The following is a 12,011-nucleotide window of genomic DNA, read 5'->3' on the forward strand; positions in this document are numbered from 1 at the left end:
TTCAACCACTCTCAAATTTCTCTCAATCTCACCCTGTCACCCAGGCCCCAGCGGCCACAACTAAGAAAAAAAAATGTTTTTGGTTGTGGTCCTTGTGGACATACCGAGACCATGAAGAACTGAGACGTTTGAGATTCTAAGGAAACACCAAAGATCTGCATCCACCGATGCACCTTCAGCCTTCCAAGCAACACCACCATTACCGTGAGTTCTCTACTCTCATTTCTCTTCTATGTAAACTCTACTATGATTTATGATTTGAAATTTGGAGCTTCTCTAAAAGAAATAGCCCTATGTGAGTCTGTGAGTCTGTGAGTCTATGACTATAATATAAGGAAAAGAAAGTGGGAATGGGTCGAATGGCCGAGTGGGCGTTGAGAGTTGAGAAGAGAAAGACAGTGAAGGAAGACACCATTTTATTTTATTTTATTTCTGTGCTGAGAAGAGATAAGAGAAGGCTGAGAAGCTGTGATGAACGTGTGCGTGAAAGAAGTTGAAAAAGAAAAAGAAAATGATAAGAAAGAAGGATAAGGAATCATAATGAGCGTATGGGTGAGTGAAAGAAATTGAAAAAGAAAAGGATAAGGATAAGAAACAAGTGGTGAGTATAAAATCTCATTAAAAAAAAAAAAAAAAACATAGAAGATTCTGGATCACACTGTAGGAGGCTAGATTTGAGAAAAAAAAAATTAGACTTGGTCAAACTAAAGATTAAAAGAGATGAGAAAAAATATTTGAAGGAAACAAAGTTATTATTTGGCATTTATCAATGGTCATCCAAATTTCTGACTGTCTTAATGATGTTTTCATTGATGTAGTCAAGGGTGGATGTACGTGTATGGTTGGTGCCCCCCCCCCCCCCCCAAAAAAAAAAAAAAAAAAAATTACCCCTTATATTACTACATCAATTTTTTTCCTTAAAAAAAAAAAATTAAGTTTCAGTAGCTTACGCACTACACGTCACGTTTTAGCCTGTACCTGAATCTAAAAAACAAATATTAAAAACTCACAGGCACACAACAGATTTACAAAAAGAAAAAAAGAAAAAGTAGTCTGAATGTCTGATGGATAAGCAACAAATCATTTCCAACACGGCACGTCGATCAAAACACGCACACAACAAGGGTTAAGGGAGCAAAATTTTATTTTCAACCACTCTCAAATTTCTCTCAATCTCACCCTGTCACCCAGGCTCCAGCAGCCACCCCCAAGAAAAAGAAAAAAATAAAAATAAAAAGTTTTTGGCTGTGGTCCTTTTGAACATACTGAGAGTATGAAGAACTGAGAAGTTTGAGATTCTAAGGAAACACCAAGATCAGCATCCACCAATCCACCTTCGGCCTTCCACGCACCACCACCACCACCGTGAGTTCTATACTCTCATTTCTCTTCTATCTAGACTCTAATATGATTTATGATTTGAAATTTGGGGCTTTCTAAAAGAAATAGCCATCTGCGAGTCTGTGACTATAATAGAATGAAAAGAAAGTGGGAATGGACCGAATGGCTGAGTGGGGGTTGAGAGCTGAGAAGAGAAAGGCAGTGAAGGAAGGCACCGTTTTTTTTCTGTGCTGAGAAGAGATAAAAGAAGGCTGAGAAGTCGTGATGAGAGTGTGCGTGAAAGAAGTTGAAAAAGAAAAAGGAAATGATAAGAAAGAAGGATAAGGAATCAGAATGAGCGTGTGGGTGAGCGAAAGAAATTGAAAAAGAAAAAGAAAAAGATAAGAAAGAAAGAAAGATAAGGGTAAGAAATAAGTGGTGAGTATAAATCTCATTTTTTTTTTAAAAAAAAAAAAAAAAAAAAAAAAAAAAAAAAAAAAAAAAAAAATTGGACTTGGTCAAACTAAAGGTTAAAAGAGATGAGAAAAAAAATTTAAGGGAAAAAAGTTCTTATTTGGCATTTATCAATGGTCATCCAAATTTATGACTTTCTTAATGATGTTTTCATTGACATAGTCAGGGGCGGAAGTACGTATATGGTTGGGGGCCGTCCACCCCCCCCCCCCCCCCGAAAAGAAAAAAAATTTCAAAATCCCTTAATTTTTTTTATTTAAACTATAACTATATAATGGCCTCCCTAAAATTAAAAATTTACCCCCTTTACTACTATATCAATTTTTTTCCTTAAAAAAATTAAGTTTCAGTAGCTTACTCACAACACGTCACATTTTAGCATGTACCTGAGTCTAAAAAACAAATATTAAAAACTCACACACACAGAAGATTTACAAAAAGAAAAAAAAAAAAAAAAAAAAAAAAAAAAAAAAAAAAGTAGTCTGAAAGTCTGATGGATAAGCAACAAATCATTTCCAACACGGCATGTTGATCAAAAAACGCGAACAACAAGGGTTAAAGGAGCAAAATTTTATTTTCAACCACTCTCAAATTTCTCTCAATCTCACCCTGTCATCCAGGCCCCAGCAGTCACCCCCAAGAAAAAGGAAAAAAAAAAAAAAAAAAAGGTTTTTGGTTGTGGTCTTTGTGGACATACCGAGAGTGTGAAGAACTGAGAAGTTTGAGATTCTAAGGAAACATCAAGATCTGCATCCACCGATCCACCTTCGACCTTCCACACACCACCACCACCACTGTGAGTTCTCTACACTCATTTCTCTTCTATGTAGACTCTAATATGATTTATGATTTGAAATTTGGGGCTTTTCTAAAAGAAATACCCTCTGTGAGTCTGTGACTATAATAGAACGAAAAGAAAGTGAGAGTGGGCCGAATGGCTAAGTGGGAAGGCACCTTCTTTTCTTTTTTTTTTTTCTGTGTTGAGAAGAGATAAGAGAAGGCTGAGAAGCCGTGATGACCGTGTGCATGAAAGAAGTAGAAAAAGAAAAAGAAAATGATAAGAACGAAGGATAAGGAATCAGAATGAGCATGTGGGTGAGTGAAAGAAATTGAAAAAGATAAAAAAGAAAGAAAGATAAGGATAAGGAACAAGTGGTGAGTATAAAATCTCATTAAAAAAAAATTAAAAAATTAAAAGGTTCTGGATCACTCCGTAGGTGGCCAGATTTGAGAAAAAAAAAAATGGACTTGGTCAAACTAAAGGTTAAAAGAGATGAGAAAAAAATTATAAGGGAAAAAAGTTATAATTTGGCATTTATCAATGGTCATCCAAATTTATGACTTTCTTAATGATGTTTTTATTGGCATAGTCAAGGGCGGAGGTACGTATATTGTGCCCAAAAAATTTCAAAATCGCTTAATTTCTTTTTTCCTTTTTAAACTATAACTATATAATGGGCCCCCCAAAATTAAAAATTTACCCCCTTTACTACTATATCAATTTTTTTCCCTTAAAAAAAAAAAAAAAATCAGTTTCAATAGCTTACTCACAGCACGTCACGTTTTCGCCTGTACCTAAATCTAAAAAACAAATATTAAAAACTCATAGGCATACAACAGATTTACAAAAAAAAAAAAAAAAAAAGAAAAAAAAAAGGAGAAAATAAAAAGAAAAAAAAAAGTAGCATGAATGTTTGATGGATAAGCAACAAATCATCTCCAACACGGCATGTCGATCAGAAAACGCACACAACAAGGGTTAAGGGAGCAAAATTTTATTTTCAACCACTCTCAAATTTTTCTCAATCTTGCCCTGTTACCCAGGCCCCAACGGCCACTCCTAAGAAAAAGTAAAAAAAATAAAAATAAAAAATAAAAAATAAATTGGTTGTGGTCCTTGTGAACATACCGAGAGTGTGAAGAACTAAGAAGTTTGAGATTCTAAGTAAACACCAAGATCTGCATCCACCGATCCACCATCGGCCTTCCACGCACCACCACCACCACTGTGAGTTCTCTACTCCCATTTCTCTTCTATGTAGACTCTAATATGATTTATGATTTGAAATTTGGGGCTTTTCTAAAAGAAATAGCCCTATGTGAGTCTGTGACTATAATATAACGAAAAGAAATTGGAAATGGACCGAATGGTTGAGTGGGGGTTGAGAGCTGAGAAGAGAAAGGCAGTGAAGGAAGGCACCATTTTATTTTATTTTATGTGCTGAGAAGAGATAAGAGAAGGCTGAGAAGCCGTGATGAGCATGTGCGTGAAAGAAGTTGAAAAAGAAAAAGGAAATGATAAGAACGAAGGATAAGGAATCAGAATGAGCGTGTGGGTGAGTTAAAAAAATTGAAAAAGAAAAAAATAAGAAAGAAAGAAAGATGAGGATAAGAAACAAGTGGTGAGTATAAAATCTCAAAAAAAAAAAAAAAAAATGTAGAAGGCTCTGGATCACGCTTTAGGTGGCCAAATTTGAGAAAAAAAAAATGGACTTGGTCAAACTAAAGTTTAAAAGAGATGAGAAAAAAAATTTAAGGGAAAAAAAGTTATTATTTGGCATTTATCAATGGTCATTCAAATTTATGACTTTCTCAATGATGTTTTCATTGACATAGGGTCCGTTTGGGTTTACGATTTCAAAAAGTGCGATTTAAAATCACGATTTTAAAATGTGCGATTTGAAAAAAGTGATTTTAAAAAACGCAGTTAAACGTTTGGCAAAATCCCAGCTTAGCATTTAAAATCGCAAATTAGCCTTTAAAATTCTGCGTTTTCAAAAAAGCATCATCTCACCTACGATTTGAAAAAGCAGATTTTCTGCGTTTTCAAATCGCAATTTTTAAAAACACAGTTCCCAAACGATTTATGTTCTGCGATTTGGTTTAAAATCTCACTTATTGTCTACGAAATCGCAATCCCAAACGCACCCATAGTCAGGATGAGAGGTACGTATATGGTTAGCCCCCCCCCCCCCCCTCTCAAAAAAAAAAATCAAAATCCCTTAATTTATTTATTTTTTTTTTTAAAAAAAAAAAAAAACTATAACTATATAATGGCCTCCCTAAAATTAAAAATTTACCCCCTTTAGTACTATATCAATTTTTTTCCTTTTAAAAAAAAAATTAAGTTTCAACAGCTTACTCACAACCCATCACGTTTTAGCCTGTACCTGAATCTAAAAAACAAATATTAAAAACTCACAGGCACACAACAAATTTACAACAAAAAAAGAAAAAGAAAAAGAAAAAAAGAAAGTAGTTTGAATGTCTGATGAATAGGCAGCAAATCAACTCCAATACTGCATGTCAATCAAAAAAACGCACACAACATGGGTTATGGGAGCAAAATTTTATTTTCAACCACTCTCAAATTTCTGTCAATCCCACCCTATCACCCAGGGCCTAGTGCCCAGCACCAAGAAAAAGAAAAAGAAAAAAAAAAGTTTTTGGTTGTGGTCCTTTTGAACATACCGAGAGCGTGAAGAACTGAGAAGTTTGAGATTCTAAGGAAACCCCAAGATCTGAATCCACCGATCCACCTTCGGCCTTCCACGCACCACCACCACCACCGTGATTTCTCTACTCTCATTTCTTTTCTATGTAGACTCTAATATGATTTATGATTTGTAATTTGGGGCTTTTCTAAAAGAAATAGCCCTATGAAGAGATAAGAGAAGGTTAAGAAGCCGTGATGAGCGTGTGCATGGAAGAAGTTGAAAAAAAAAAAGGAAACTATAAGAACGAAGGATAAGGAATCAGAATGAGCGTGTGGGTAAGTGAAAGAAATTGAAAAAGAAAAAGATAAGAAAGAAAGATAAGGACAAGAAACAAGTGGTGAGTATAAAATATCATTAAAAAAGAAAATAATAATAATAATAAAACACGTAGAAGGTTCTGGATCACGCTGCAGGTGGCCAGATTTGGGGAAAAAAAATTGGACTTGGTCAAACTAAAGAATAAAAGAGATGATTTTTTTTTAAGGGAAAAAAGTTATTATTTGGCATTTATCAATGGTCATCCAAATTTATAACTTTCTTAATGATGTTTTCATTGAAATAGTCATATACTTTATATATGTTCATATTAAAATAAGGAGTAATGAAATTTATTAATGTGGGTGGAAGTAAGGGTGTGCACGAGGCGGGGTAGGGTGGATTTTTCCCCTTTTGCCCCCGCCCTGCACCCCTGCGGGTTGCGAAAATCGCACCCGTAGCCGCAACTGTGTTTACTGAAGCCGCAAGTTTGCGAGGAATGCGGGGCAATTTTTGTGGGTGCAGGTTTTACGGGTTTTGGAGGGAGATCGATCTTAGTCAGAGAGGCAAAGGAGATCTGGGAGATTATAAGTGGTCAGTGGAGGAGAAGAAGGATGAGCGGTTTCGATCTCTTTGGCACGGTGAAAGAAGGACACCAGTAAATGAAGAAGAAGAAGGATATGGGGCAGTTTCATAAATGAAGACAACAAATGAAGAAGAAGAAGGATATGGGGCAGTTTCATAAATGAAGCCAATAAATGAAGAAGAAGAAGAAGGCACGTGGACTTTTGGTTCTAGATCCTTCCAGCCTTCCTATTTTACTTCACACTTTTCTTCTTTTTCTCCTTATAGTTGTATTTTTATTTTTTTATTTTTTTATTTTTTATTTTTTAAGAACTCACGTAAATGAACCAACGCAAGTCGCATGGGTATTTGTTCAAAACAGCTGTAAGCCACTTTCTTCACATGGACGAAGGATTTAGGAATAAATAAATGAAAATGGCTTACAGCATTGGTTCAAAAAGCAAATATCCGTGCGTTTTGATTCCTTTGAACCAACACATGGCTTCCAGTTGTACTCTTGTGTGTTTTGATTTTTTTTTTTTTTTTTTTAGAAAGTGCTTTTTGATATTTTTGAAATTTAAACCAGGTAACCAATGCATGGCTTCTAGCTGTAGGCTATTTTGACCAAAGACTGCCACGTACCCTTCTTTCTAGTTCTAGAGCCTTCCGTGATTGTCTCTACAAGCCCTTCTCTTTTCATTTCTTTGGGTCGTCTTCTTCCTTAGAGTCAGATAACGAAGAGAAGATCAGGAGATAGGCTAAACAAACTCAACGAAGAGTGAAGAGAAGACTAGAGAAGAGAAGAATGAAGAAGACTTTAGAGGATGCGGCGTAGAAAAGAATGAAGAATTTTTTTTTTTTTCCTTTTCTTTTCTTTTTTTTTTTACTTCCTGTGGGGCGAGGAAGGGTGGGGGGGGTTTTAGGGTTTTTGTTGTATAAGAATAAGATGCAGGGCGGTGCGGGGAAGGGCGGGGACCCAAGGATTTTTCATCATGAGACCCGAGACCTATCCCACCCCGCATCGTTTGAGGAAAACTCAAACTTTGACCGCACAAAATAACGTGAAAACCGAAAATCATGGGTCAGATCGAGGCGGTTGGCGTGGGTCGGTGCAAATCCACAGGTATTTGCCCACCCCTAGGTGGAAGGCGTAAAATTGGTTACCGTAGTAATATTTAAATTTATTAGCCTAGTGTGAAAACTAAGCATTTCTTTTTCAACAAGAGTACTAATTAAAATGCAACACTTTGATTTTAGATGGAAAAAACTCTTCCAAATTATATTGGATTTTTTTTAAAAAAAAATTATTCTATTAAATAATAATTGTCTTTAAAATAAGTAATCAATTTAGAAGACAATTTGAAAGATAATTTTTTTTTTTTTTTTTTTTAACTGGGTTCCTTCATTTCTTATTCTAATTCATTATTTGTTTTTATTGGTTTACAGCATTTGGCTAGCACATTATTGTGTTCGATTTGTTTTCAAGAAATTATCAAGATAACGTTGATTCACTGAAAGGTACTCATTTTTCTTAGACTCTATCAATTATGCTTAGTTTATTTTTGCAAGTAGTTTATATTTTTATGTGTTTGTGATGTTGTTAGATTAAGATTTTGAATAGTTACTTTGATTGTCAGATTTTTTTTCTCTAATTTGATGGGTTTAATTTGATTAATTTATTTGTTGCTCTTTCGCTTGTTAATGCTAATAAAAACTAGGGTAAATGTCTAATAAATCTCTGAGTCAGAGCGTCATTTGGATTCGATCCCTCACTGTTTGAAAGTTAGTATTCGGTGCTTAACTTTTTTCGCGAATTTGAAATAGGTTCTTTCGTGATTTTTCCGTCTATTTTCACAACTTCCATTAGTGCCATGTCAACATTTTCAGTACGTCATCTTAAAATATTATTTTTTATTTAATTATTAATTTAAAAACTTAAAATATTATTTTAAAATAAAAATAAAAATAGGGTGTTTGGGGGTAGCTGTTTGGGGTGGCCGCACGCCACCCCCTAGGGCCATCTGGGGTGGCCGTCAGGAAGGATTTGGCCGTGAAATCGAGATGAGCTCAAAAAAATGCAGGAGAACAGTTTCCAAGAAAATTTGTTCGGTCATGACACCGCAACAATCGGAACGCAAGCCTTCCACCACTGGCTCAGTTGCGTTCCTAGCATTTTTTTCTCATCAATTTGTGTTTTTCGTTAATGGGTTTGATAGTTTTGTGGATTTTTATCAACCCACTCGCCAAAGCCCATTTCTCTCTTATCCTCCCTGTAATTCTGGCCATGACTCTTCACTGGAGGCCATGGCATAAATCCTCCTATCCTACTTTGATGTACTCACTTTTTCACCTCAAGGCAGAATTGCTATGGAGCTGCAGAATAATTTCATCTAATTTCATGTTCAAGTTCACAAAACTAAAGCAAATGAACAATTTTATTTAAGGATACAGAACAAGATACAAATATGCCAATCTATACACGGTGATAAATCCTTATATCAGAAAAGGTGTGGACTTGGAAGGGTATACGATTGAGATAGTTTTGTATCTACCAGTCTATACATGGTGATAAATCCTTATATCAGAAAAGGTGTGTTTTTTGTTAATGGGTTTGATAGTTTTGTGGATTTTTATGGTGGGATTTTGGTTAATTTCAGGTCAAGACTGAGATACAGAATCGATTCATGGGAGCATGTAATTGCAAAAGTTCTATTTTTTTCTTGTGATTCCGTCGATATTTGAACCGTCTGATCGATCGACACCTTGGGTACCACCTTTCCTACCCAAATAACACCCACCGGAAAAGAATGAAAAAGATCATCACAAGCTGACAAGGTATTTGGTTCCTATTTCTACCCACCGTTCCTGCCTAAACAACACCCACCGGAAAATAACGAAGAAGATCAACACATGTTGGTACAGTTTCCGGTATGGTGATGTGTTGCCTTATGATTCCCCAAAAAGCTTCGTCCTCCCTGCCTTCCTTGGGATCTACAAAAATAACAAATGACTAGTCGGGAGTGCCGACTACGCCCACTCCGATTACTAAGTCAGTACAAACTTTATGACTCTAATGGAGAACTAGGAATCTCAAAGTTTAGAGAATACGTGTGAAAATACATGATGTAGCAGTCTTATTTATAGGCGTTCAGTTAAAGACTCACTGGAGTTCTTGAAGTATAGTTGGACTATGAGTCTAAGAGCACTAGCAGCAGATTCCCAACCATTTTCCCTATATTTAGGGAACAAAACTACTTTTTACTTCCCTATAAAAAAACACCCCACAATAGATTCCCTTAATTTTCTCTATATCAATTAAATACTCTTTTTTACTCTTATTTTATTATTATTTCTCTTTCTTACTCTCTTTTTTCGGCCAGCTACCGTCTTCCCACAGCCCATTCCTCACCAGCATGTCTCCATTATCTCCGACGACGACCTCTCCTCATCACGTCTCCGTTGACCTCTCCAACGGAATCCTACGACTCATGATCAACAAGGATCCTTCTCTGGGCCCACCCAAGAAGAGCTTCGAGGTCCCCGATGTGATCGTCCCCAACTTCTCCAGCAAGAAGCTCTGGCTCCGGAGGGTTTCAAAGGCGACGACACTGGCTGATTCGGTGACAACAGTGGCGAGAAACGCTCCTTGCGTTTTCCAGTAAACTTTTTTGTCATCTCCTTCCATCGGATTCGGTGATGAAAATCTAGTCCCTCTTCTCAACGAGTTCTATATATATATATATATATTGCTTATTCTTCCTCCCAGCATAAACACAGATCAGAGAGCATGGTTCGGACATGGCCGTGAGGGAGACGAAGTGAAGGAGATGAAGTGATGCGTGAAGGAGAGAGAAAGAGTCAGAGAGCCGGATTTTTTTAATTAAAAAAATTCATTGGGAAGCGACAATGCTACCCAATGTATAGCTTCCCAACCAAAAAATGCAAATTTGGGGTATCTATTGTGGAGTGATTTTTGTGAGTTTTTGTGAAATTTTCCTTATATTTAGGGAAGGGAACCAATATAAGGAGACTGCTGCAAGTGCTCTAAGTCCTGGATTGTGTAAGTTTCAACCTTATCTTCATAGAATTTGAATCGAGTAGAAATGGATAGGACTTCGCCTCTTTTAAATGAGTTCCACGTTGATAGGGATCCGTATCCCATTAATGTTGGGATACGGATCCATTCCGAAAATCTTTGGATTGGAGACTTAACAGAAATCCCACGAATCTTGGATATAGAGTCCTAACGGCCAACAAATACTTGTTGAATTTGTGAAGATAGCTTCACGGCGTTTGTACTGTACATAGACGAATCCTCCGAGGTGGAAATATCCGAAACGTGTTCGTTCCATACAGACTAAGAGATCTCAGTATATTCTGCATCCTGTGGAGTCTTCCTGTCCGAGGTGACTAATCTGTCGAGACATGTAATAGTCCGAGATGCTCAGGCACTGAGTTGATTTCTTTGTATAGGGTTATGACAAACATCTGAGGTGTTACGACCGAGGTGTTCTAACCAAGGTGACCAAGCCGGGTTGGACCAGGTCGGACCTACGGGTTGAACCTTCGACTTGTCTTGGGGCCACGTGGCTTCGGAGCTGATTATTTCCCCAACAACACAAGCTGACAAGGTATTTGGTTCCTATTCACTCTTCGTGACCCCGTCTGGCTTAACCTTGCTTCCAACAACTTCTTTGGTGGGATCCCTCTGGGTTTCAACAACCTGACCAGGTTGAGAACGTTGTTTCTCGAGAACAACCAAGTCACCGGGTCAATTCCACCCACGTTAGACCTTCCCGAGCTCATTTCTGGGAATTCACTCTGTGGGCAGCCCTTTAAAGTTTGTTCCTCTTCCGAAAATGTGACTCTTCCGGTAGAAAGAAGAAGCCTTCCGACTGTGCAATTACGGGCATTGTGATTGGATCCGTAATGGCTTTTCTACTAATCCTGATGATTTTGATGGTAGTGTGCTGGAAGAAGAGTAGCAGCAAGAAGACAAGCGCCCACAAAGTGAATTCTCTCCATGTGCTTCATTGTCGATGTTGATGAATTTAAACTAAAAGAGAATTTAAACTAAACACAAAACCCTACTTTTGTTCTCCTCTTTTTGCCCAATGGGGTGGCTGTTGAACCCCATTTTTTTAAAAATAATATTTTAAGTTTTTAAATTAATAATTAAATAAAAATAATATTATTTTAAGATGATATGGCGAAAATGCTGACGTGGCACTAACGGAGGTTGCGAAAATGGACGGAAAAAAAAACACGGAATGACCTATTTCAAATTCGCGAAAAAGTTAAGCACTGAATACTGACTTTCAAAAAGTAAGGGATCGAATTCAAATGACACTCCGATTCAATAATTTATTAGACATTTACCCTAAAAACTATTAGGCGTCAAAAATTCTAACAAAAATCTTAAATTTTACAAGAGCGCTCACACATACAAAGAGACTATATATATATAGTTCGGTCCATTCGGCCCCCCAACCCAAAATTTTTGGTTCTGCCCTTGGATATAGTCATATACTTTATATATGTTCATATTAAAATAAGGAGCAATGAAATTAATTGATGTGGGAGGAAGGCATAAAATTGGTTAGTGTAGTAATATTTAAATTTATTAGCCTAGTGTGAAAACTAAGAATTTCCTTTTCAACCAAAATACAAATTAAAATGCAATACTTTAATTTTAGATGGAAAAAACTCTTCCAAATTAAATTGGATATTTTTAATTATTCTTTTAAATTAATAATTGTCTTTAAAATAAGTAATCAATTTATAAGACAATTTGAAAGATAAATTTTATTTATTTATTTATTGTGTTCCATCATTTCTTATTCTAATTCATTATTTGTTTTTATTGGTTTATAGCATTTGGCTAACACATTATTGTGTTCG

Source organism: Alnus glutinosa, chromosome 4 (genome assembly GCF_958979055.1).
Source record: "Alnus glutinosa chromosome 4, dhAlnGlut1.1, whole genome shotgun sequence".
NCBI lineage: Eukaryota > Viridiplantae > Streptophyta > Magnoliopsida > Fagales > Betulaceae > Alnus > Alnus glutinosa.